The sequence below is a fragment of the Zonotrichia albicollis genome, chromosome 1 (genome assembly GCF_047830755.1).
Source record: "Zonotrichia albicollis isolate bZonAlb1 chromosome 1, bZonAlb1.hap1, whole genome shotgun sequence".
NCBI lineage: Eukaryota > Metazoa > Chordata > Aves > Passeriformes > Passerellidae > Zonotrichia > Zonotrichia albicollis.
This window is the reverse complement of record NC_133819.1, coordinates 142,241,874-142,269,206: the sequence shown is the minus strand read 5'-3', so window position 1 is coordinate 142,269,206 and position 27,333 is coordinate 142,241,874. Positions and strand designations below refer to the sequence as shown.

General features: G+C 40.4%; 1 long non-coding RNA gene across 1 annotated transcript; it reads right to left on the bottom strand.

The window, feature by feature from the left end:
- Positions 1–26,044, bottom strand: LOC141725432 (uncharacterized). The gene is made up of 3 exons (XR_012577286.1): positions 25,605–26,044; positions 6,447–6,578; positions 1–253 (listed from the first exon to the last, which is right to left on the bottom strand). It is a non-coding gene; the product is annotated as an uncharacterized LOC141725432 (long non-coding RNA).
- Between the last annotated feature and the right edge of the window lie 1,289 nt (positions 26,045–27,333).

The window sequence follows — 27,333 nt, the reverse complement described above, 5'->3', positions numbered from 1 at the left end:
TGAGTAATACTTTTGAACATAGAAATTCACTTCTATGGAGTGAAGTTCACAAGTCTTCCTACTGACTTGAGGAGAAGTAGGATCAGGACCAAAGATTTAGTTTCTCCTCCTTACCAACTTTCCCTGCCTTGGTAGTGTTCTTCTGCTCAGACATGTTTCTATTTTTGAGTCTTTTCTTCTCCACAGATCCCCACAACATGCTGAGGATAGACTTCAACTGCATCCAATATTTTGCCATGAGAGGCGATTTGTTCTGCAAGCAAAGAAGAATTATGAAGAATTATGTTTTATTGTTCTGGCACTTTGTCTCTTTGTATATGGTTTAGAAATCAAATAATATGTTGAAAACATGCTTCAATAGAAACAAAACCCAAGAACTCTCATTTTTGTTTATTTTATTCAGTTATTGATAGACTTCTAGCAAAGTGAACACCTCATAGCTTTAATGGAATAACTTAGATAAAAATGAAGATAGACAAACAGTACCCAGGACTGTCACTACAGGCCAGAGCTTGTTGTCGTTCTGCTGATTCTGTGGAAGACTTTCACACTTTTAACTCTTTATGTCCTTTGAAAAGACAAAACACTCTTTGGCATTTCTATGCTAAAAGTTAAGACCCATGAAAATCAGAAACTGGCTCAGTAGGTACAATTAGTTATGAAGGCAGCTTACCTCCAAAAATTTTGCCTGCTGTCGTTATGAAGGCAGCTTACCTCCAAAAATTTTGCCTGCAGTTGTCCATAGCTAACAAAATTGCTGTGAAAAGTTACACCCCCAAACTCTGCCCATTTTTTCATGGTATGGAACAGAAAAATAGAATATGCCCTCAAAGCTGTAGGTTAGCAGTTCCCAGAAAGTCTGTGGGGTTTTTTTAAAAGGGCAAAAATAAAAAAGATAAAAATTTCTACGAGTGAAGATTATTGTAAACTGCTGTTAATTTCAAACTTCAATTTTTGAAGCTATTTAACCCTACAGTAACTATTTTAGGGAAGGTTAACAGCTATTTATGGTATTTTTCTGGCTATTTCCGGAAATAAACTGTCTGGCTACTCTGTCAACATGGGTCTCATTTTCACAGATACCAAATTGAGGCAATTATTTTTGTGTGTTCGAAATAATGGAGAGGATTACACTGACAACTAACATCACCTCAGAATCTACAGGATCTATCATCATGAGCTTTATAATTAAAGGCTTGTCTAAATGGAAAGAACATCCTCTGCAAAACCTTTCTTAGTTCACACAATTTTAGGAAAATAAATGTACTAAAATACTCAGATTGTGTGTAAGGACATCTTGAAAAGTAAATGGAACTGGAAAATAAATTCCAAGACTTGAGCACAAAAATTCTCAAGAAACACTTTCCGGTGTTAGGATGACTATCCCTAATTCAAGTCACAAAAATATTAGTGTATCAACAACTGCACAAAGATGAGATCTATCATTACTGGAGACAAAATAAACCCTTGATTTTTGCAGTCCTCAGTTCCTTCCCATGCACACAGGGCAAAATTCATTACAGGTAAAATGACATGCAGTGGTGACCATAGTGACAATATCCCACAGAAATACTGTCCGGTTTCTTCCTTCACAGATTTCTTACCATTATTCTTTCAGATAACATGCTATAAAATCATAGGTAGTTGGAGGAAATAAAGAACACAATCTTCCATAACAAGAAGAACAAAAGGATAGCTTGGAGTTTTTAACAGTCTAAATGGGCAAAAGTTTTAATGAGGATGCAGAATGGGAACCAAAATAAAGCCAGTTATGCTGTTTTACCTGTAAGGAGAGGGAACAGTTAGAAATAAAGTCACAACCAAAAGAAGATTGAGAAACCGAATGTGAAATGGTACTGGTTAGCATCACTTACTATCCATGATTTTTGGTTTTACAGGATAAAATTCTGCCTTAGTGAAACCTATGATCTTTAGAGCTTTTATAGAGCAAGAGTTCATACAAAACTCTGAAGATCACGAGTATGTGTCAACAGGCAAATCACATTTTCATATTCTAAACTCAGATTAAAAAACTGATGCTAGTAACGACAAAGTGATAGCTGTTCTCTTCAGTGATGCATTAACTGAATTGTTGGTGTTCACATCACACTTTGAATAACCTATGTTTGTGAGAGATGGCAGATAGAAAAACCACTTTCTCTTTCTATAGAAGGCCATTGTCTGGTTTAGAAAACTCTAAAGTTGGATCCAAATCAAAACTTGTGGTTTCAGTCCATCTCTGGCATATTTTCCCCTACCATTTCAATTCCCTTTCAGCTAAGTACCTTATATACAAGGAAACACTGTCTAAATCCAGCAGCCTAGTTTGGAGGAGTTATTCAACTCAAACCTTCTACAAAGTGAAATTCATGGCTCTGAGCCAAATGGTGGTTTATTCATGCCTTTCTATCAGCAATCTATTTGAACTGCTTGAGACTGCCTGCATGAATTGTTGGCCCCTGCTGTTAGCCAGGGAGCTCAGCCTTCCCTGCTGGCAGCGCTGGGGAGAGCCCCGCCGTGTTTGCCCCTGTGCCCGCCGAGCCCTTCCCGTGCCGCGGGCACACCTGGAGCTCCCGGCCCCTCTGTGCTCCACCCGGAGCTATGGGCTCGCCTTGAGCTGCTGTCCTGCACCTTGACCTGTGCTGCTGGAGCACCTGGCTTCATTCACCTACCAAACTTCGCGATTACCCCACAAAAATAATACATTCTTCCTCAAAACGTGACAGTACTGCACCATTTTTAGCCATAAGCGCTGAGGAGATATATACTTGGTAATTCACCAGGCAAAATGTCCCAGACCATCCCAGATTCTGGGACTACCACCTCATCACAGCTTTGTAAATTCTTCTGACTCTCCTTATCTTTATTTAATTCACCTTTTGTAGTCTATTTCTGATTTACTTTGGTGATTGCTTGTTCCATACAATTGGAACAAGCTTGTTCCATACAATTGGAACTAATCAAATTGTTCATTCATACAGTGGCCACTTTGCTCCAAGCACACCATTGCTTTCTTAGACCAACCTGGGCAAATAAAAATATATCTCTGTATTCTATAACATCATATTATGTTTAAAGTATCCATTTCAAATATCTTTAAGTAATGTGTAGATTTCAGACCAATGTATTTACTCTCCATTTTGTTTCTTCCAGTCTCTAGGCATTTAGAATCTTGCTGGTTCTGTCTTTTTATCAGGAGAGTTACTGCTGGTATTTGTTGCAACTCTACTTATTAACTTTGGAAAAAAACCCACTCAGTTTAAGTGCTTTTGCAAGACTTGCCTGTTCTACACCAACAGTTGAGGTTGCCAGGTGCTTTTGTTTATTTAATTCCCTCCTCCTCTCTTTTTTCCCAACAGAAACTGTGGTGATTCAGGCTTTTAGAAAATACTTGGAAACATGATATTTTGCATTAAAAAACTAGGCCATGCTCATATTGCCAGTAATGCATGTTTGAAGTATTAACAGAAAACACCTAAAAGAAGCATAATATTAATAAATAACTCTGCATTAAAACACTCTTTCAAGACAAGTCAACTGTCTTTCTTATCCTGAAAAAAGCCAGGGAACCCAGGTGTGGAGCTAATCAAATTGTTCATTATAAATGAGCTACCTGGCAATATTAGCTATTTTTTCCCCTAATGGTTCAGAAAAAAAAAAATGTTTTTTACATATTTCTTTATTGTTTGAGTTCATCCAATACCTTGTACAGGCAACTGCTTTGATTCATTGTCTAAGCATTAGTCATTAGCAGTCTGACTTAACAATGTCAGGACTGAGAAGCTGTTGCAATACAGGATTTTCCACTGCGCTTCTCTGTTATCTAAAGACAGATAAGAGGCAGACTATCATTTTGGGAAAACTTTTCCATAGGGAAATTTACTCATGTGGCCAGTAACTCCTCATTTCTTTGGTACCTTGCAGCAGGTACCTGAAGCTGAGAGAAGGAGCAAAGTTCCCAGCTGTCAGGGCTGACTGGCCATTCCCTGGCTCCCCGGATACTCAGTGAACATACACAGAACTTACTTTTAGTTTAATCTGCCTGATTTCCCATACAACATTTTCACTGCATTCCTTGAGAGGAAAAGACCTGTGGCCATTGTGTTCTCTATCGTGGGGAGCAATCTGCCAAACCACTCTTATGAGTCTTGCCCATCAAAATGATACCCAAGGCATGAGTACAGCTTAATAACTTCAGGATCATAATGTCAATGATTAGTCAATCAATTAATTGACAGCTGAAACTAATATTTTGCAGCTCATTCTAAAGACTTGAGGATAATTCTGAGACGATCTCCATCTACCATACCTAGGAGGCAGAGGGAATATCAGGTGGCTCAGGGCATTAGGGGGACAGAAACCACTCTGAGGAGACAGACAGAGTATCTCACTAAACATGAAGTTTTTCAGGACTGAAAGCAAAGGTCTGGAAATGTCATTTGTAGATACCATTGTTTCTTTTCCTGCCCATGTTTATTGCACTGTACTTTAGCTTCCTCACAGTTGTACCACACTTATTTCATGGCTACACTATTCTTACATTCAAAAGAATGCTGCAAAAAAAGCAGTCTTATTACACATGAGTGTTGCACACACATGTTTGGTTTGACAAGGTATCTAGCATGAGGATAATTCTATTTAAGCCCTGTATATGGCCGCAACTGAAGATTCAGCTGGGACTAGGCTGAGCTGTTGCCTGAAAAGTTCTAACATGAAAACTGAAGGTAATTTTTTTTCTTCTGAGTACTGTCAGCTCCGCTGGTGCTTTTTTATTTTTAAAGCACTGGCTACTTTACCACTTATGGCTAAAGTATAACCAGTCCTATTTTTGGCAGAAACACCATCCCTGGAGTTGTTTAAGGGCTGTCTGGATTTGGTGCTGGGTGATGTGGTTTAATGGATGAGGTTTAATGGTTACAGTGGTAGTGCTGGGCTGATGGTTGGACTGACTGATCTTAAAGGTCTCCCAACCTTGATGATTCTATGAAACATGAGTAATTTAACTGTGTTTTTTACAATACTTTCACAGACCAGGAACTCTGCAGTAGGTAAAATCCCTTTTCATTTAAGGACAATTTTTTAAAATGCTCTAAAATTCACTGGTTTCTCATTTCCTAGAAACTACCTGGTATTTCATTGACAGAGAGCAACACTAGCCTACCTCGAGTCATTTGAACATAAGAATCATGTGACACAGTTTCTTTTACCTTCTCTTTCCCCTCTATCTTTACCCCTTGCCAGAGCTGGGAATTAATCTATCTCTATCTCTCTCTCTCAGATTTTCCTTACAGTTCTTCTCCTTACATTTGTTCCAGGCTACTCGTGGCTTCCACTGCTTCACAGGGAAGGAAAGGAAGCACAGTAGTAACAATAAAACAAAGAGCTGGCAATTGTAAGTAGCTGTGAACCAGATTCACAACCCAAAAGTCATATTGTGTGTGAACAGTGAGAATGCATGAGGGTCTGTAGATTGGCAGCTTTCACTGTAATTGGAGCGTTTCTGAGGATATCCAATTTTCAGCCAACATCCTTTCAGATCCAAGTAGGACAGACAGGAAGGGAGCAAAGCATCTTGCTAAAGTCTGCCTCTGTCACAACACTTTTAATTGGAGTGGGGGAGTAATTTGAAAACAGCCTGAAAGTTGGAAAACAATCAGAATTTCCAAAAAGAAAACAAACTTTGTATGTGAATACTTATAGGCCTGGGATCATGGAAAAGGGAGAAGGTTTGAAGCCTTGGTAACTAGAACAGGAGTGAGTGGAGAGGGAAGGTGATGCTGGAAGAGGCTGAGGAATGGGGATTTGAATGCACCAAGCATAAGAGCAGAAAATGGTCCCTGACTGCTATGAGAAGATAATGGTTACACTGCCAGCTCCTGAAGAGCAAAACTCAGCAGCCACTCACTACAACTGTTCCTTCCTAGGATCTTTTGTTTTTTTTTCCTTTGGATACTTGAAATCTGATAAATGGGCTCTGTTCCAAAGGCAGAGAATAACCTGAGCTCTGCATTAGTCAGGATCATCAGGGACATTTTGGAAGGATTTTTTTTGCTTGGAAGAAATATTGGCATTTATTCAGAAATTTTTTTCTACTGGGTTCAATCCAGAATTTCTTGCAGACACTAGAGACAGGCCTGATATCACTTGCTGAGGATCTACTTCAGATGTATTCTCTTGGATGGCAAATTCTGCAGTATATATATATATCTGCTTCTATCTACCTAGCAAAACAGAATGGCAGTCTCTGGCAAGGTTCCTAAATAAAATTTTAGGATGGCTATGTGATGCCCAAAATTATTTTTCCTTTTGCTATCTGAATAATCCAAGTTCAACCACTGCCTGGTCTTCTTCTAGACAACCAGCCACAAACAGCCCAAGCTTCTCATGTGTCATCATGAAGGAGAAAAAAACGAAGCCAGAAGCAGGCTAGGAAGTTATTCACAAACCTCGAGTGCTGGTCTCTTCCTCTCTGCTAAACCAGAGAATGATGAACTCAGGGACCTTCTGCTTGCAGATGATTGTACAGGGAATGCTGGTATGCTGTGTTTGGCCTGGTGGGATCCTTTGGAGAGCAGACACTGTGGAATTAAGAAGAAACTTTGATTCACACTTCACTGGCGGTCACAAGTCAGTCTCCTTACTTGATCTAAATGGTCTCCATAATTCCAGGTTATCAAGCCTATCAGGAAATAATTGGTTTTTGTTGGTTTCTTTCGTGTGTGTGGTTTGGTTTTTTTAAAGGATTTGCTTTAATCATTAACCAGATGCTGGAACGTATTTGATTTAAAGTCTTCATGATAGCAAGGATTGATAATCTGAGCTTTCTTGCTTCTGTCAAGAATATTTCCAAGTCAGCAAGTTGTGCCTGCAAGCTGTTACCAGCTGGTGATAGCTCTCAATTTGCTATGTGAGGAACAGGACTTTGGCAGGCTTCCTCACAACATGGAAATGCAGTTATGTGGCAACTGTAGTAGATATCAAGTAGTGTCTGTCCCTCTGCACTGAGGACATCAGCCACTGTGGAGAGGGAGTGGGGTGGCAAGAAGAGCCAGGAACCCTGGGGAAAGGGGAGAGGAGACTGGGGATGGGATGAGAAGGGAAATCAGGGAGGATGAGAAGGATTCAAGTGCGAAGATAAATAGGAACTGAACACGGGAGAGAGTCAGGGTGGCAGGAAGAAAGGAGAGCTTGTTACCAGGACAGCAAGAGGAGTTTGCCATCCTTCAGTCTCCATGAAGGGCTGAGTGTCAGCTGAAGAGCACCTCCTGGAACAGGAACAGATCCTCTGCTCTTACCTTCTGACATGAACAGGGTTCCCAAAAGTCCACAGGTTATTTTACTTACTGGTTAAATAATGAGGGCAGGTTCTGGCTCTGACTCCTCCACACAGCCACACAGAGAGCTGGCTCCAGGCCACCCACAAAGCTCCATCAATGGTGAGCCATGAAATTATGGCAACTCAAGAGGCAGGCTCCACATCTCCCTCTCAAGGTGATACACCATTGTGGGCATTTGCAAAAAATTATTGGGTGGCTGCAGAATTAGCTGTGCATGCTGAGATCCCACACTGGTCACTGAGGTAAAAGCTTTGGAAGGAACAATGATTTCTTTGAGTCAAAACCATGATTTCTTTGAGTCTATTGTGCAGAATGAATTTCTGTAAACATCAAGAAAGAAGCAATACAAATTCTTCCGTTTTAAGTGGGGAACCCTAATATTTCATAACAGCAGCAGCTTTTCTTTGGTGCTGCAATAGTAACATGTTGTAAGAGAATCAATATTCCTGACAGCCAAAAAAAACCAAAAAGATCTCTTGATAGAAGTTTTCTTTGGTGACTCTGAATGTTGTTATAGCTCTGGCCTCACTGTCACTGGCAAAACACCCTCCCAGTGCTCTGTAAAGGGCATATCTTTATTAGTAGTAAACTATTTAATAGTATCCAAAAGGATACTAGTGGATAATACTGGATACTATTAGAGAACAGATTTACCTTTTCCTAATTGCAGATTTATCTGCACAGCTTTGCCCATGTTTTCCAAACCAATTTCCATCTAATCCTGCCTTGTTGATATTTCATAAAAGTCTTAGTCTGATCATGCCCTACTATCCAATTCAGTTTGGGAGATGTGGCTTTTCAGACTTCCCCTACATTACAAAATGTTTTAAACATTATGTTTGGAAAACATTTAGAAGCATTTCTCCTCTCTTACCAAATAACTTCATAATTAATACAGTTTTTGTTTTCTTTGAAATCAACGATATGGTTCTGCAGGTAAAATACCACTGGTGGAATGAAAACCATCTCATGCTACAGGCAGAGAAAATTTTAAGAATAATTTATTGCTTGGTGCACTTGTGTGGTGCACAGAAGATAAAGACAAGAAAACTCCCAAACTTGCTGGTTTAGGTTTAATCTGGTATATGACCACAGTTATCTAATGGGGAAGAGTAAGGAGCTGTAGAAAGAATGAATGGAAGTGGAGAAAAAAGGAGAAAAGGAGCTATAAAATCTTTTGCAATCTACAGAAAGAAATGCTGGCTAAAAGCATACAGGAGGCCTTTCAGGCCAGCTCCCAAATTCCTCCTCCTTTGAACACTTTGTAAACAGATGTGGAATCCTCAGCACAGGGTGATGGATGAGAAGCACTGAAGACCGTAAGTGGTTCAGGAGCCAACAGCCCTTTTAAAGAAGGGATCTAGGTATCCAGAAGATGGCAAGACTGAATTTTTAACAGATTTAGGTATCATCTGGTAGAACACAGCAATGTATGAACCTGATGAGCCAATGCCTAGGGGAATTCCCAGTGCTGTGTGCCCTGGCTCTGCTCTATCTGACTCTCTGGGGAGTGCACAGGGAGAATTAAATACCTGCAGAGGGATCTGTTGGGGCCTGGCCAGCTGTGCTGGGAACTGCCGAACTAGCCACAAGCTAAACATGGTGAGCCAAGGGCTTCATTTTACACCCAGCCCAAAGCGCTGCTGTGGCAGCCTGGGCAGGAGCTGCAGCAGCCAGCCCTGGGTCCTTTTGATGCCTACAAACCATTGTGTGCCACTGTCATCCTGCCCCTTGCTGCCAGCTTGTCTCTCCAACCCCTCAGGAATATGTCAGGGCTTCAGGAGGTGACAGAAACACTGAGACAGGCTCATTCACTGCATGTCAGAAGTCCAGGCAACAAAAATCTTATGCTTAAGATGCCTGTTATTTCTGTTTCTTTGACATCCTCTAGCTATTCCAGGTATTTGACCAGTCAAGCACATGAAAACAAACAAAAAATAATCAAAGCAACCCAAAGACCTGTTCAAAGTAGTTTGCAGGCGAAGGCTTGGGTAATACAGTTGCTGTTGCTAATTCTTTATTTTCCCCTCATCAAAAGCAACAGCATGTTCTTTATCTTCCCAATGCCATCAAAGCAACTGAGATAAGAAGGAAGAGCCACTCCTTGCCTTCATACACATCACACTGAGCTCACAGCATTGCTTACAGTCTGTGGAAATAAGGGATCTATGAAAAAAGATCTCTACCCCAAGCAGGTCTCAACAGAGAGTTTAGACTTGCCAGGCATGGAGATTTTGGGGTAAGAGGAAAAAATATTATTCACTTTAGAACTCCATTAAATTTGAAAACATTTATATTATACCAGCATGCCTAAATGTTAGAAAGAGGACTTGGGGCCAGGCAATATACATGGATAAAATCCTTGCTTTGAGTAATATGTTGACAGAAACTGAGAGAAAACTTCATCATTTTGGTATAGTTCATTTTGTTCTGTAGTATGCTAGGCCAATATAAACAATTTGCCACCAGTATAATTGCCTGTTCCCTTGAGGATTTTCTGTGTTGCTGTTTCAATTATACCACTGTAGTTAAAGTGGCAAAATTATCAAAGACAGACAAGCCTTTTTAGAGGGAACTCAAACTGCCTGCCAAATAAGGATTTGTATTGCTCAAATAAACTCCACACAAACAAAATATTCAAAGGCTTCCAGTCAATAAACGTCAATGATATTAGTTCATAGACTGCCAGCCAGTGTGGGCCAGCTGTGCAGGGGCAGTCAGGGGCTCAAACAAGGACTCCAGCAAGTGGAGTCTGCCAAACTGCCTAACCAGTGCAGGAGGCAAAGTGCCACCAGCTTTCCCCAGGTGTGTGTGTTACACACCTGACTACCTTGGTGCCTCTGCCCTCAGAGTATGAATTTCAACAACAGACTATGCTAATGCTCTGGTAAATGCAATTTGCCATCTAGTCTTCACAACTGAAAGTATTCTGAAGTAAAATACAAACATCCTTTGAAGGTATCTGAGGCTATCCATTTAAAATTCCTTTCCATTTAAAATTTCTATCCATTTAAATTTACTCATCCATTTAAAATTTCTCATCAACAAAAATGTTTGGGTATCAATGGAAGGGCTGTACCAAGCCAGGGAATTTAGGTTACAGGGATACACTGGAGACTGTCCGGTCCAGCTGTCACCACTGCTCCCATCTCCAGCCCTTGCATGTGTTCCTCTCTCCCACACTGAGCTGCCTGCAAGGCAACTCTGAGGAGAGGGCCTTGGAGCCCTTGTCAGGACACAGAATCTGTGCCACCCCCTCAGCTGCAGGTTGGGAAGGGCTGAGCAAAACAAAGAGTGATCTTTCATCAGCAGGATTAGGAGCCAGGCTTAAATTAACACAGAGCTGCAGCCTGCTTTCCTGTGGTAAAGGCTGCACAGAATGGCATGTCCTGGTGTTTGAAACAGCTCAAGTGAATGAAGCAATAAAGCATTAAGTTTTGTGTGGGAAAGAAGGAGAGGTATGGACTAGGTATCCTCTCAGGGTCCCTTCCAATCCTCCTCAAGGATTCTCTACTGTGAGAGGTAAATGCTGGCACACACAAGAACAAACCTTGCGCTGTATTTGCTGGCAGAGTTTGAACACCCCATTCCCTTCTCTGTAACAGCTCATGTAGTACTGACAGCAGGGCTGTGGTTCTCATGTCCCAGCTGTATCTCAGCATTAGAGGTCACAGTAAGCTTTAAACATTGAAGGATCAAAACAAAACCTTGACTTGAGGTTTATTGCTTTTTTAAGAGGTGTTCTCACTGGAGAGTTGGATCCCAAGGGCAATGCTTTCTCATCTATTACATTGTGCATTTTCTTGGGAAGGGGACAGACTAAGATGGTTCCAAAAAGATGTTCTCATTTTTATCCTCATGTGATGTTTTTTTATTTGCAAATTCCCCAGAAAATTCTGTGGTCTGAGGAAAATCCCATCCTCTCTTCAGTAATGGATTTGGTATTACTGAAGATCCGGTGGGAGATTTTCGAAGTACACAGATTTAAGTGTTCTTTGTGGTAATGGTTTAGTAAGAGTGCAGCTTTACCATTTCTGCATAACTCTGAAATAGAACAGACTCATTCTTCTGCTAAAATCTCTTCATAAAGCTGGCATCAGGCTCTTGAGATAAAACACAGAAATTTCCTTTTCATAAAATCATTCTATGTTGCAGGTCTGCATGTCACATTAATATTTCATGTTGTAACAGATTTATAAATTTGATCCAAATCTCATCATTACCTTGTACAGCAGCCTCAGGTGGAGTGATCCAAATTCTGTTCACTTAGGGCTGGGCTGGAAGGGATTGTTCTGGAATTATCTGCTCTGCTCGATCTGTTTGCTGTACAGACTATAGCCCATGTCAAAAAACTCTCCTAAATGCAACCAAGTGGAGATATCAGACAGTCAACACTAACATTTCACCCTATTTCACCCATAGAGTCCACGCAAGTGATCTCTACTCCATGCTAATATGGATATTGCACTTCTGGGGCTCTACTGTGTCTCTCCTCCTTTTTCCACTCTTTCCATTTCTGTTTGTCACACTCTCTTTACCCATCATTCATTTAAAAACCAATCAAACAGATTTGACTTAAGCAAGCTTTGTGGGGTGATAATTACCAAACATTTTCTCTGTGGGTTTTTTTTGGTGCTAATGTTTAGTATTTTGCTTTGCTTTAAAATATATTTTTCATGTTATTGCATTTTCATTTTTTCACTATACTTTTTAGGCACATATTTGTGTCTGAATAACTCCAAGTCTTCTAATAACATAATTGCATGTCTGGTTTTAAATAATTTGCAGTATTAAGCAGCTAAGGACATCAGCTATATGGGAAATGGAGATACTCAGGGGACTCAAATGACTTTTCTTGAAAGAAGATTTGGGGCTAAATTAGAACACTTCTGCATCCCATGTATCTGTAATATTTGATAACCCACAATTTTAATCAGGTTAGGGAGAACATGGGGTTTCTCTATGTGTGACAGAGAATATTGTCCTCAGACACATCAGTGACAAATTTTAAACTATACTCCGTAACACAGAAGACCTTTTAAAACATAATTCTAAGTGGAGATTTCCCCTTATTTACCCTTTGACAATTAAATTAGGAGTATGAGAGTATGAGAATTCTATGGAGAAAAGGAACCTATGTCTCCAGGCAGCACTTTGGCCATTTAAAGTCCTAATCACCCCCTGGAGATGCTCATATTTCTTAGTGGGAGACTCTGCTGCCTACAATTTTCCACTTGGAAATAAGCACTGACATGATAGACTTGTACCAACAAGATTTTAAATAGTTCTTTTTGATACAACATTCTCCTCTTTTTGTATAGTAGTAAGGACAACAAAGTAATTTTGTCATATATGTATTCTGTTTGCTTCAGGCTTGAGAATGCATATTATCAAAACAAATATTTGTGAGAGCTTTAGAAGTTTGGGGTTCTTTTTCTTCAGGGATTTCCAGGGATTTCTCAATGAAATTTTTACATTAATTACTTCTAAACAGAAGTCAATGCTGCACCTTTGGGAATGTTCTTCATGAAAGAATGGGAAAAGACCTACTAAAAAGATATAGCCTTCTGGAAACACCATGATGCTAATGGAAAAGTGCTTTCAGCCAGAGTCTGGTGTGCCAGGGTTCTGTTCCCCAGTCTACCAGAAGAACTTGTGTGACCATCTGTGCTTAATATATTCAATCTTTGAAACACACAGATAACTGACCATTACTGAAGGCTTTGACTCGAACCTATGATGCTTCAGTTACTCTTGTGTAAAGTGTAAGTAACAAAGCTTCTCTACATCTGAAGGGTGTTTTAAGTAGTTCCATTCCTAAGGAGAAAGGGCAGTAATACTTAAGTCAAGGAATCACTCATTGCATTGTGATTGTGATATTATGACTCCATAGCTGACAGACATAATAAAGATCTGCAAGAAACTTGACTGTGCCTGCCAACATTCATTCAAGTTGAAAGTGAGTTGCAGTAGCATTATCTGAAAAAATCAAATACTTATTCTTTGGCATTAAAGCCCACTGTGACTTAAAAATATATGCTTTTCCCAAGACCACCAAGACAGCAGGATCTGCATGGGGGTTAATTACTGATCTCTGACACACACGATTGTGCAACAGCATCTCGGCAAGGTTAGCCAAACCTCATGCTTTTATATGTTTCAAACAGTGCCAGAGATTCCTCTTCCAAGTCCAAGTTTGGCCTCCTCTTTATTTTACAATAATTCTGTGCTTGGGAATCTGAACAAAGGCCACCAGAAACTTGAAATCCAGAAATGAAGTCCAGAGTAAACAACAGACCAGAGTCGAGCTCACTCACACGGGCCTGTTGCTGGCACAGATGTGTCACAGCATTTGCAAGAGTCCAGACCCCTGCAGATGCTCTTACTTCTTTATCTCAGTTGTTAGGTAAAGGTATGCCTTTCAGGATTGTTTTAAAGCCAAGATCATATCCATGATTACTGAAGGAGTTTCTAAGACATTGCTAATTGAACATTTTCTCCCCATAGAAAAGCCTTGTTTTCTGTGAAATGCAACCTGCAGAAAAGCTGTCTTATGATATTACAAAAGTCAGTGTAATGTGCTCTGTCCATTATCAGATTCTCTACCCACCTTTTCTTGTCTTCTCTACCTACCCTTTCCTTTTCTTTATCCTCTCTCAAAAATGACATAATTTAAATCACTGATCCTTTCTGGGAAGTTTTGACACATTTTTATCAGATGAGCCAGGCTTTTGTATCACTTTCATTGCAGACTGGCACCGAGGGATCCTCTGCCTTACAGATGAGCCAACACAACTGGCAGGTCATCAGGATCATCAAGATCTTGTCAGGGCAAAGCATGTTATACTTGCATTGAACACTCTTCCTCACAGGCACTTCCAATTTTCCCACCATTCCCATCACACCAGATACATTTATCCTCTCCTCCCTAGAAGCTACTTCTTAAAAAAATACATATTTTCATTTTTTCCAGGCTGTTTCAAATGGCCTTGTCCTACTCCATGCATAGCAATGGTCACATTACTAGAAGAATAAAAGTTATTTCATTTTACACTTCAACATCTCATAGCTTATGATCATATGATCTGACGAAGAGAAGGGCATCTCTTTCCTCTGTCTGAGGCAGCCATGGGATTTATTTTCAGCCTACAAACAGAAATGGCTTTAAGGAGCTTGACATGGCCATGAGATTATTTGCATCTGGGTTTTTTGCTGCTTGTTTGTACAGGGTGAGCATGTGCATCTACCACCTTTGTGTCACAATTCCTGAAAGAACTTTTCACCTTTCTCTCCTTCCTCAAAGGAAAGAGTTGTTGTAACAATTAACTTATGTAAAACAATGACTGTATTTGTAGACAGATCACATTTTCACCAATGCAAAAGGCTTTCAGGTTGACATGAGAAGGCCCTAACTGAATGCACAACACTATTGCTGTATATTAATACATCACCTTTGCTGAGAAAAACTTTTATTCCTGGCCTGCACCAATGCTACCAGCGAGGAAACAAACTGAATGGCATAGGTTTTCCAACACCAATTCCAAGGTAATATGTGTCACCTATCTTTGCAGAACATTTTGGGCCACATCAATATGTGGCAGTAGAAGGAAAAATACCAACATATTACTGATAGGCCTAGCTGAGACTGAGAAAGAAAAACTCGAAACATCTTCCAAAAGCAGAGCATAAAGGCTGCAGTTCACAAAATATTGCCAGTTGTTCTACAACAATTGCATTGCATTTTGACACAACTGAAAAATATAGTGAGCTGAACTCAAATTAGGGCTGGTATTCCTTTGTGTTTGCTCAAGGAATAAGAATGAAAGCTGTTCAAAACATTTCTGTCAAATCAGTGTGCCAGAAAATTGAGTTTGGCTAAGAGAAATGGCCACAAAGGTCATTGCTGACAGCAGATAGTTTTGTATTTTTCCATATACTTTATTTTTTTCAAACTGTACTCCCAAATAGTGGATATTTTCCTAGTTGTCTGAAAAATCCCTTCCTTTTGGTTAAATATCCCAGCAAATTAAGACACACCATTATTGCATCAGCTCATTGCATCAGCTTCCACCTACTTAACCATAATCAGGGGGTTCTTTCTAGAAACATTCATACACTTTCTACCTCTGATACTCCTCCCATTGTAGAGAGCTGAACTGATTCTGTACACATTTGGCTCTCACAAAAGTTTGGTGATGTTTAGCAGCCAATTAGTCCCAGTTAGCCCCAACCTGAGTTCTGAAACCCTCATCCACAACCTCCAAGTACCTCTATAAGGAGATGCCAGGTCTTTCTTTAGTTGTTCTTCCCCATCAGGGGCCCTTTGCTTTGTCAGTCAGGTCCAGGAACCACATGCTTGGGTGATATCTGCACATTTTTGGACAACCTTAGCACTAAGTCTGGCATTCCTTCATGGCACCTGGACAATACCAAGACTGGCTGCCCACAAACCTCTGATTTCATGGAGTTTCACATAATCTATAGATGTAGGAGTCTGTCCTAAAACTATCATGATGATTAACAGAGAATATGAGAAAGAAGTCTCATCTTTAAAGTTTGTGAGTACTTTTGTATCTACTAAGAGGAGCTTCAAATGTGGAAGCTGCCCTGCCTTCAGCTGTGCAGGGCAGTGCAACACTGCTGTCACTGTTTCCTAGCACACCACCAGGTGCTGCAGCAATGCACCAGGGGACCAGACACCTTGAATACAGCACCCAGAACCTTGCCTCAGAACTAACTTGAGGGAAAACAGGGTAGACCACCAGTGGCAGCCACTGCAATTGTACCATTGTGTTGCCATGATTTACCTGGGCCAGGTGAGCAGTGGGCTGCTTGATTGCATGCCACTGGAAGGGGTGGGAAACCTGAGGTGGGGAAAAGCTGGCACAGGTGCAGCATCAGGCTGTTCTCTCAAAGACTCTGGAGAGCAGCACTCTGAACAGTGGTGAATATATGACTGCTTACTTACTGAAGCTATGGGCAATACTTTCCAGGCTGGTCCTATAAAAACAGATGGGAGTATACCATGATGGGAAAGATGCTAATTTCATTGAGTTCATTTATTTCACTGAAACAGAGAAATCCCATGAGGAAAGACTGCAGAAGCAGCTTGTGGCATCCTGCAGGCTCCTTAGCACAGGTCCACAATTGGTGGTTGAACCCTATAACTCTTTTCTCTGATCTCTATGGAGTAAATGAAGCTCATCAAAAGATGAAAGCATCCAGAGGTCCGTGACAAGGACAGAGCTGAAAAGAGGCCACAGCAGGTTCATGAACCCTGTTTGTGTCTGCATGGTAGCATGAAGAGGAAATCAGCTGTGTCACATTGAGAAAAATAAAAACCCTTATTTCACTCTGGCTTTCCATTTCTACAACATGGTAATACTGTCCACAATAACTCTCCCTTAGCTTTGCCCTGGATTAAGCCAGACAGCTGCATACATTACATCACTATCCACAGAGAAGCAAGATTCTCCATGTTCTAATAATATATTTTTAATAAATCCACCAATCCCTCACCAAAGGACCTAAGCAAAGATCTGACAAGTAAGACTTATTTCCACAAGATTGACTCACATGGTGTTATGCCTCTTCAGAGAGGGCAAAATGTTCAGACATGAACTAATCAAGCAATTCCTGAAATTAGTGGGACATGCCTACGTGGTCCTGGGTTCCTGAGGACACTGGATATGGGTGGAGATCAGCAACAGACCAGGGCTGAAGGGACGGGAGATGGTGGGTACAGGAGAAATGTCTCCGTGGCAATGGGACTCTGCTGCAGAAAGACAAAATAAGGAGCAGGACCCTTGAGAGGGGGAGAGGCTGTGAAGAAAGGACAACCAATGAGCTGGATCAAAAACGGCAAAGAGGAAAGGGCCTTGCCTCTCCATTTCATCATGCTTCCTACATTTCTGATATTTAGCACTGAAATATCCAGCTGACATTATGACAGGACAATCTATCCAGTTAACTCACGGATCTCTGTGACTTGTCACCAAAGGGTTATGCCTACACTTTTAGAAGGTATCGCTTTAGTTCCTGACACCAAGCCCCAGACCCTTTGCCAGTATCACCAACACGTCCAAGTAGATGGGGGCTATGAAAGCTGCTGCTTGCAGCTCAGCTGAGTGTGCCTGGCGAGGTGAAATGTGCATGGTTCAGGAACAGTAGGGATCTTGCTTTATCCCAGCTGTACCTCGTTGGAGCAAATGTATCTCTTTCCTTTGTGGTTCTGTAAAACACATGTGGACAACTGGACACACTCACTAATTTTCCCCTCTCACCTCCAAGCTCAGACTCACCCCACTTCCAGCAGACACTGAATTACAGATCACAGCTTGGCACTGAAAAACTTCAGGGTTTTTCTCACTACTAATCAGCCCTACACATGGCACAAACTGTCTCGAGGAAGATCCCACATATATTTCCTGCACAGCTGGCCAGTTAGGCCAGAACAGTTCCCCAAATGTATCAACAGATGTGTCCTTGCAGGCATACACATAACATCTTGGACATAACTGTTTTGTCTTCAAGGAAGTAAATCTTCTTTTAACAGTTTTAGGTTGGATGAAAATTACTTTAAACTGCACTAAATTGTATTTTCTCTAGCAGTCCCTCTCATCAGCTCTGTAAGCAGTTAACTAATTCACTTCTGTGATGCCTTTTGGGCTAAGGTTTGTTATTTCTGTGCCCTTAATTAGCTGATAACAGTGGCAAGGAGTTGTGGGTGCCTAGGACTGCATTTCTCACGTATTTGTGAGAGATAAACTCTGCACAGCTCTGCTGAGGCAGAACAATAGAGCCCCTAAGCAATTAGGGAAATCCGATCAGTCCCACAAATATAAGGTGCAAGACCTCCTTTTGTCCAGGGATCTGGTACGGATTTCATGCCTTTATTCAAGAGAATCCAATGGGGAAGCTGTCTGCCTCAAGGAAATGTTTATTGTTGAGCCACTGAAGTTGTGCCTGAGTAACACCCCTGCTATTGTCCCCTAAAGCCAAGGGCAGTCCATAACACCCTTTGCTGCCTTGGATCTCCGGATGCACAGCCAGCTCCGGGCAGGCACTGGCAGCACCCGGGTTCCTCGGGAGCACAGACCGGCGGCTTGCACTGCTGGCAAGGCTGTTTCCATGAGCTGAGAAAGGTGAGCTTCACTATCCCCAATATCACAATCATATTCAAACAAATGCCCTTGGGAGTGTTGAGATTTTAGCAGCTGCTGTCTTCTCCCTCTCTGTTGCAAAATGTCTCAAGCTCTCAGGACAGAGTTCAACACCTTCCCGCAATCCACTCCTGGAAACCACCAGCCTGCAGAATATCAAAAGGCGGTAGCCCAAAGTTTGTTTGAACTCATCCAGTTCTTCAGGTGAAGGACTCATACTTCACAGCCACTTTCTTGTGGTATTTAGTCATTAAAAGCAGAAAATCTTAGAGGATTTCCTCTTAAGTGTCTCCAATTCCCTCAGCAAGTTATCTCTGACGTTCAAATTCGAAAACTTACACAATTGTCTCACTCTACTTCTTGGCAGTGAACCCTTGTGCACCACAGTTTTTGTGCAATATATACATGCTAAAGTAAAATTAATATCCTCTGTTTAGTCTGAATTCATTGGCTCAATGCCTAGAGTGACTAAGGAAAGAGACTAGCATTTATAGAACAAAGCTGGAATTAATTCTGCTAGGGAAATGGACTGTTGAGAAAACGACTGTGAGAGGTGGAAAACAATGGGACTCTCACTATCCAGAAGTCAAGAATTGTCACTTATGAACTGGAGTCTGGGAAGGAGAGACAATATAACACGCAATAGCTCAGAGAATAAAGGATCTGATCCAAACTCCTTGGCTGCCACTGGAAGTTTATATGGTTCTGAGAGTGAAGTTCAGATGACATCTGTGTACATTGAGTTTTTTACAGTTACAGAGCCAAATTCCATTTTCATTCATCCTGGTACTCAAACAGAATTAATCAGAATATAGACAGATGCACACTTCTTACCATGGGGCAGACAAAGAGTGGCTCCCCTGCAATCTGTGCAGCTGTTCATACCTGAAGAGGATGATCCACCACACCCATTCAGAGTGATGGAGAAGAAAAAATTGCTTGGCTTAAGCCCCCAGTACAAATTTATTAAATATTTTGGTCATGATTTTGAAACATATAAATGTAGTTTGGGGATTTTCATGGCAGACATCATAACTCTGTAGTGAAGACTGTCTCACTGTAAACTAGGTCCATGCTGGTGAAAAGCTTTTTGCTATAACTTCAGCAGCATAAAAAATTCACAATCCCAGAACTGGAAAAATGCTTGAAAGAGATGGAATAATTAAGTACTGCTAATACGTAAGCAGTTTAGGGTTGAAATACTTTTGGGGTTTAATAATGAAAGAGAATAATGAATATTATGATTGCACTTAGAAACAGTTTAGCTTGAAGGAAAATGGTGTAGATTAGAGGGTGCTTATACCTGTCTTGGAACCCCAACTTAATCACTATTCCTTTAATAAATATTTCCATAAGCTAATCACTTCAAAGTGGTGAGTGTGCTTCTTTTGAGTAAAAGAATGGTATATGAAAACAGCAACAATTTAGAACAGTCCACCTACTGAGGCAAAATTGTTTTACACACTACAGGCTACAAGATGATCTGTGTTGATGTTTGCATTTAGACAGATTGACTCAAGAGAATGTCATAATTATTTATTAACAAACTCCAGAGAATAAAGTGTTTTCTGCAGGAATTAATATAACTCACATAGTTAACTCACTGACAAAAATGGAGTTGATTGCTCTTTTTTATTTGGTGAAGTTATCCACTAATCAAACAGGTTTAAATGTTACTTTCTGGTGTGGTCATATCTTGTTGGAATCAGTGTTTTTAAGAGCAATAACAGTCAGCATGGGAATTTATAGCATGGGAATTTAAAATTGAAAGAGTTTAGAAATCTCATAGAAAATCGGTTAAACACATCCCTCAACCCTTGACAGAGTTGACAAACAAGACCACGGGTAATTTATGGCTCAAAAAGGAAAGCAAATTTAAGGAAAAGTTTAACCATTCATAACCAGATTGAGGTCATAAAATTTCACCCATCATTAAGCTTTGATACTTCAATTTAAAAAGCTGCTGGGCACCAGATCTCAGTGTCAGTAAGACACTCTATGGATGCTGTTATTGGAAAACTGTTTATAAATCCCAAAATTATGATTTTCAGGTACTTTGTTGTTTGCTATCAGTAGTTTAAAATTATATTTTACTATATTTCATAATAAGTGAGGGCTAATTCTTTTCAACACTATTTCATAAGTCTATAGTTACTGATTTATGTATTTGTTTCCTCCTTCTTCCCCTCCAAAGAGGTGCTGCTATTAAATATTAATAAGCATTAATAAATCCAATTGCATTCATTTTATGTTATCAATATAGTGTCAACACTGATGACACAGAGCTCTGTATAAAGGTAGATTTACTTGGCAATTCAATACTTCCCATTATTTCTTAATGCCTTGGGAGGAGGCTTCAAGAGAAAAACTACTGGCATATGAGGTATATGCCCCCAAGGAAAAAACTGAAAAGTGAAAGATGGCAACTCAACAGCATCACTGAGCCTGCTGTACCCCTGGGCAGTAAGTGCCAGGCCACCATCAGGTGTCTTCCAGGTGGCAATGAGCACATTTATGGATGTTTGTTACTTTTACTTACCTGACATGCATTGCACAATACTTTGTACTCCTGAATTGTGTAGATGCTGCTTGCAGTCTCCTGATGCAGAGTGAAAGTGGTTTGGACAGACATGACCCAACAAGCAGAGAGAGGTGCCTTCTCCATACCCTGAAGTAAGTTTACTCAGTTAAAAGAATATTATGGGTATGATGTGGTTTGTCTCTTTATTCACATGCACATGACTTGTTTCCTTGCATTTTACCAAACTATTTACTATTGACTGGCAACTTTGGGCAATTTATTTTTTTTAAGAAACAGTGTGGGTAGTTTTGCCAGCCTCCTGCATTCTACTTCTAATGCCTTACGCTATATTCCTCATTTACTAGCTGAGCTTGTTCTACATGCAGTCAGTCTGTCTTCTCATGAGTGGTTTGCTGCCCTATCTGTTTCTGTTCTGTTGCATTCATCTTGGCATAGTTTCTTTCTTCAGTCTTTGCTTTCAGCACAAATGCCTGCTTGCATGTGAGGCCCATGGTCATTACTGTCATAGTGTTAACTTTTACCTTGAGTTCCTGCACAAAGTCTGAGATCCATTTTCCTTTGCTTTCCTTGTACTGCTTTGGCAGAATAATCTGTTTATTGCCATAACTGCAGTTTGCATACAGAATTCACTCCTAAAAGATTTACTGAACTCTCCAGATATATTTTATGCACTTGTTTTAAACACAAATTGAGTTTACATAAGTAAAGTCTGTCCAATCCATTTCTTGAAACTACTTAGTTTCATTTAGTACCTTCAGACAGTCACACTCTATTGATTTAGAATGACTTCAAGAACGACTGTAGAACTGTCATTTTTTTTAGACATATCTTTTTTATTATGATGGTCATTATTATATGAATTGGTGAGAGAGTTTAGCAACCACAGTCTCACTTCAAATCCATTTTGTTCATCTCTATGAAAGAATAGAAAAGAAAAAGTTATAATATCTTAATAGCAGAAGCTAGATTAACTGAAAGAATTTTTGATCCAGCCACGACAGTTTAGGATATTGTGTGCATCATCAGAGCAAAGGGAATTGACTCTGTGTGGATTGAGTTACAGCAAAAGAAAGGGGAATTAGGAACGAATTATCATTTCTTCATGGGAATGAATAACATTAGCACATTGCTGTCAGCCCACCATGTCTTAGCTACAAGTATGTGCACAAACATTTACTGCCAATAAGCTCATCTGCAGGAGCCCATTAAACTGATATAACAAGGTCTCAGGCTCATCTGCCTGCTCTGATGTGACATATCAATCTTGAGATAAGTCTCAGTAGTAAATATCATCATTGGTAAGTATTCAAATGCATTGCAGAGATCATCAGCATGTAAATGGAGCTCAGAGGAATTCTTTACTAGCTCTCGAGTCAAATAAAGTTTTGAGTTAATGGAGTTTGCAATTTGAGCACACAACTTATATCCAACACTTTTATATCCACATTAAAATATTAAAAGGAAATGCTGTGATGTGAGCATGCACACAAATCTCAAGGGCCATATTTTACCAGTGGTGTCTGAAGCATTTAGAAATTCTTCCCAGACTGAACCAACATTTAAAGTAGACCCAAAACCAAGAAGGAGACTGCCTGCCCTAACTCAAGAAAGGAGAAGACTGAATCTGCTAATCAAACATGACAACCACAGGTGGATACTAGAGATAATTGTGTCCTTAATGATGGTCACTAACAGTCAGGGCACCCAACCTCCTTGTATGGGACCGAAAAGGAAAATTCTGAGGCAAAACTGAGAAAAGGGAGTCAGAGTAGGGCTGCACTGCCTGCTCAAGGAGTCTGAACTTGAGATGGGAGACAAGGGTAACGTAATAGCAGTCCTGGGTTTTGTTATGGCCCAAAACAAAAAAAACCCCAGTGCTTCTGCAGGAAGTGGCAATGTTTGGGGAGCAGGGACATAACCTTTCTGACAGAGATGTGTTTAGACTTGGAGGTGGTCCTAATGCTGCTTTTGGAGTCATTTTGGTAAAGCAGTTTGTTTTTCCCAGGCCTCCCTCTTTCTCTGGACTGCTTTTTTAGAAGACAATGCAAAGCACAAACAAACTGCAATTAAGTTCAGGTAACACTAAATGTCTGACCTGAATCCACAAACACAAGGGGTCTTTCAAGCTGAAGCTGGAAACTCCATCCCTCTGTCAATGGTCTCAGTATTACTTTGAACGCCAGCTGAGATCATCTGACAAACTGAGACCACAGGTAATTGTGTAAAGAAAACAAGGTACTCTCAGGATGGAGTCAGACTTTAACTCTGTGTGGTCTGGTTTCTGTTGGCTTACAAAAATCCAGTGTTTCCTATGCCTATTGCAGGGCCCTGAAAGGATGGGTTATAACACAATCCTTTCCTAGTTTGACAAACAAACTGCAATACCCAGCTTTGAAAACAAAAAACTCCATCTTTCAGGCGTTAACAGTTCAAACAAAAGATCAGACTTTAAAAGGTGAGTTTATACTGTTCTATTTGCTGTAATTTGCATAGATACAATGCAGGGGAGACTTTTCTTTATGCTACAGGAAACAAGGAGTTTACATCAAAGAGCACTGAAAGGTGTTCTGTAAGTTCACAGAGCAAGAAACCCCGTTGGTCTACATATCTGGATGGAAATCTCATGAAAACAGACTATTCCATAACATTTCCAGTCATTTCTAATCCTGGCTGTCTCAGAAACATCAGAATGATAACATTTCTCAAGTTATTTCAGTATCCCTGGTTTTGGTCAGGCACGGGAAGCATGTAAACCTCACAAACAAACACAAGTCTGACAGACAGAGGAAGCCTCAGAAGAAAGGCTTACTTCAGATTTACTTCATCTATGGGGAAATTTTTTTATAATATTAATAAAGATGCTTTGTACTTTCATCCCAGAAGCATGGGATACCCCAAGGCCTAGTCTGTGCTTCAGTTTTTAAACTATGCATTCTGTAAGCCCAGAGCTCCTTATTGCATGGCTAAATCTACTTCTTCAGCTGTTCTACCTATGTGAGATATTTTGTAATAACATAGATTATCTTGTTTCACTGAACTAAAATAAAACTCCATCTGGGGTAGTCTGCTGTAGCTGGAGGAGAGAAATATTTCAACATACACAAAACAGAATGAAAATAATTTTAAAAAACCAGCATGTGCTCCTCTCGTCCTGGGTGGTTGCATATTTGTTTTATTTTATTTTATTTTTTCTGTGATCCTTTCTCTTCAGCAGTGCTTTGGGAGGTGGTGATGCTTTGCATGCCCTTCTCTCCTCTTTGCACATACTCTTTCAATAACAGACTCCAAAGACTTCAGCTCTGCTTATTGTTGTTTGATTTCATACTTTTTGCATTATTATTTGGAGTTTAGAATGCAGTTCTCTTTTTGTTATTTCCTAACTTACTTTTACTCATTTTAAACTTTTTGAATGCTTGCAATCAATCTAGTTGCTTCACAGTGGAGCCCATGAAGCCCTAACACCTGAAAATACTCGCACAGTATTGAATGATCAATGAATTCTCTTTTCCATAGAGTGGAGATCCATATGGCAGATGCTGTGACATTCAGAAGCAGTCACATTGAAACATTAATAACACCTTTTCTGCATTTTTGCCCACCAGTTTGTGTTTTCATTTAGCAAATACACGATTACAAAGGAAAACTGCGTCCAGCCCACATCAGTCCAGTCAAGACAGAAGATAATTTCTTACACAAAATAATTCTGACAGCTCGTGCTTCACAGCAGTTTTCCTGTACATTTAAAGAGAACAAATAGCAGTCTGCAGCTCAGCATGGAATTTGCCAATAATATTAGCAATCTAAAGAAAGCTGTTTGCCACTGCTCAGCAGTATTGCTTGCCTGGCTCCTGGGCTTGTTCAGTCTTAAGTAAAAGCAAGGAAACTGCAAGAAGGAAGAATGCCATGCAGGCCTTTGAGACACCAAGATTCCAAAACCAAGGAGGTTTGTTTGAAGCCCCTTTATGGATCTATAGAGAGACAGTGCTACAAAGGAGAAATGCTGCTGGTCTGTGAGAAGAGAGAGATGGGCCTATGGCTGAAGAAAAACTTCTCCTGAAAAACCCCTTTGATTCCTCTTGGCCTCAGCAGAAATGGATGGATCTGACCTCTCAGCAGGGCACTGCCTTCTGCCCATCATGTCACTTCTCAATCTTTCATTTTTCAAGATGATCAAATACATTTACACTTTTACAAGTTATATACTTGGTACAAGAATATTCCTCCCTCTCATGAGTGAAAGCATTTTTGTTTTTTTTGAGTTTTGGGCTTATTTCCCATTTAAGATGGCAAAAGAGTCATCTGACTCTTGAATGGCTGAGGATTCCTCATAAGAAAGAAAGAGAAGCCAGATTTTGGGAACTACCAGCTGTAGACAAACCAAGTGCAAATAAAGGGATCTGCACCTATTAACAGTAAATAAATTTCCAGAGGTAGTTTGCTGTTAAAGTACAAACCATAAGCCAGGTAGTGCTTCTACAGCAGACACTTGAGCTTCAGACACACCTTTCCACCCAGAAAATGCAAGCAAGAAAGGAAACATGATCCCATTCCCCCTTGAGGTACCTGCTCACTCCAGAGAGGCCAAAAGAGACCTCTGAAAGATCAGTGCATTGGTGCCAGCCACGGATATCCTCTTCTTGTTGCCTCTCACTCTGGTTTTGATCCAGACTCAGGCAGATTTCAGTAGCAGGATGGTCATTCTCAGCAGAATCATGCCTGAGCTCTACCCATGCCCTCAGAGGCGGCCCTGGGCATTGCCAGCAGCCAGTGCTCCTGAGCTCCAGCCAGGCACAGCCCATGAGCAAACAGCCCTTCCCCACTGCCCCTCCTGGAGGTGCTGGCTGCTGGCACCCTTTGTGGCTGGCTCTGGTGCTGGCTGCCCTGCTAATTGCTCTCAGCTAGTTGTTCCAGCAAGGTTTGTTCCCAACTAATCTTTCCCATCGCCTATTTGCTGCTTTCCTTGTTGATTTCCTGGCTGCTGCCCTGGTTTGCAGAGAGGCTCTCACAACAACCTCTGCAGTGATGCAACATGCAAAACCCACGGACTCCTCACTTCAAAACCAGAGGAAAACCCTTCAGGCTTTCATGCTCTGAAACTTAAACACTGTCCAGCACCTTCTTTCCCCAGAACCTTCTTTCCCCTCTGTGAAAAATAGTACCATGTTTTCTATATCTTTAAAATCTGATTGTTCGGAAAAGAAATGGTCCCTAATACAGAAAAAAAAAATCAAATTATATTCTCACTTGATTTTACTCCATTAGCCTCTTCTAGACTCATTCCTTTAACTTTTGAACACATATCAGCCAAGGGTACCTTTCTCATGGTAATCAGGATGTCTCCTCTACAATCAAATCAGCAGATTTATACTGACAGTGTCATTGCTAGCATTACTTTGGTGACTTAGCTTTGATCAGTATTTTTATATTGTTATGCTCTTCTCCTAAAGATGTAATATTTTTCAGCACTGCAACATCCTTAAATAAAGACCATTATATGTGTGCAAACATTACCAGAATGACACATCTCTCATTCAGAAAAGAGTTGAAGACTTTCTTCTAAGTCAGAGCTAAATTTCTTTTGCAGATCCAAAACCAGAGGCTTCCAATGTGTAATTAAACCTTTCTTTCCTTCAAAGTTTTCAACTTTTTTTCCAAAGTACAAGTCACTAGAGTGGACTCTCCAGCTACTTCAGCTGAGTACCAAAACTTGTAATGGGAGTGTCTTCTTTTATCTGTGAGAGAAAGAGGAAAATGGGCAGAATTCTACATAGAATTTCACAATAGGTCTTAAAAAGCTAAACTTTATGTCCAGACCACAAGAGGCAACAGAATGAATTACAGCAAAACCCTGGTAAGAGGCTAACAGTTTGCAGAAAACATGTACATCACTAAACACTAACTAATCTGTCAGGCGTATCAAGGAAAATCAAAGCTTATTACAACATGTGCAAATAAGGAGTTGATAAAAGTGTTGAACAGTGGTAGACACAGAACAGCCCACTGGGGAATTTCCATGAGAAACACATCCATTTAGTAACAATTCCCCATCAACAAATACTTTTTGAAATCTTCCAGCTGGCCAGCTCTTAATCCATTTAGTGTGTGCTATACTCACGTTAACTGCCATGGTGCTAAACCAAGTGACCTTGCAGGAATACACCCATGCTAAATCTGAATGTTTATTAACCTCTATGTGATTTCCTGAAAAACCAAAACAGTAGAAAATCTTTTTTGCATAAAATCATTTATGTTGTGTTGACCCAGACTGGATGCCACAGGCCCACCAAAGCTG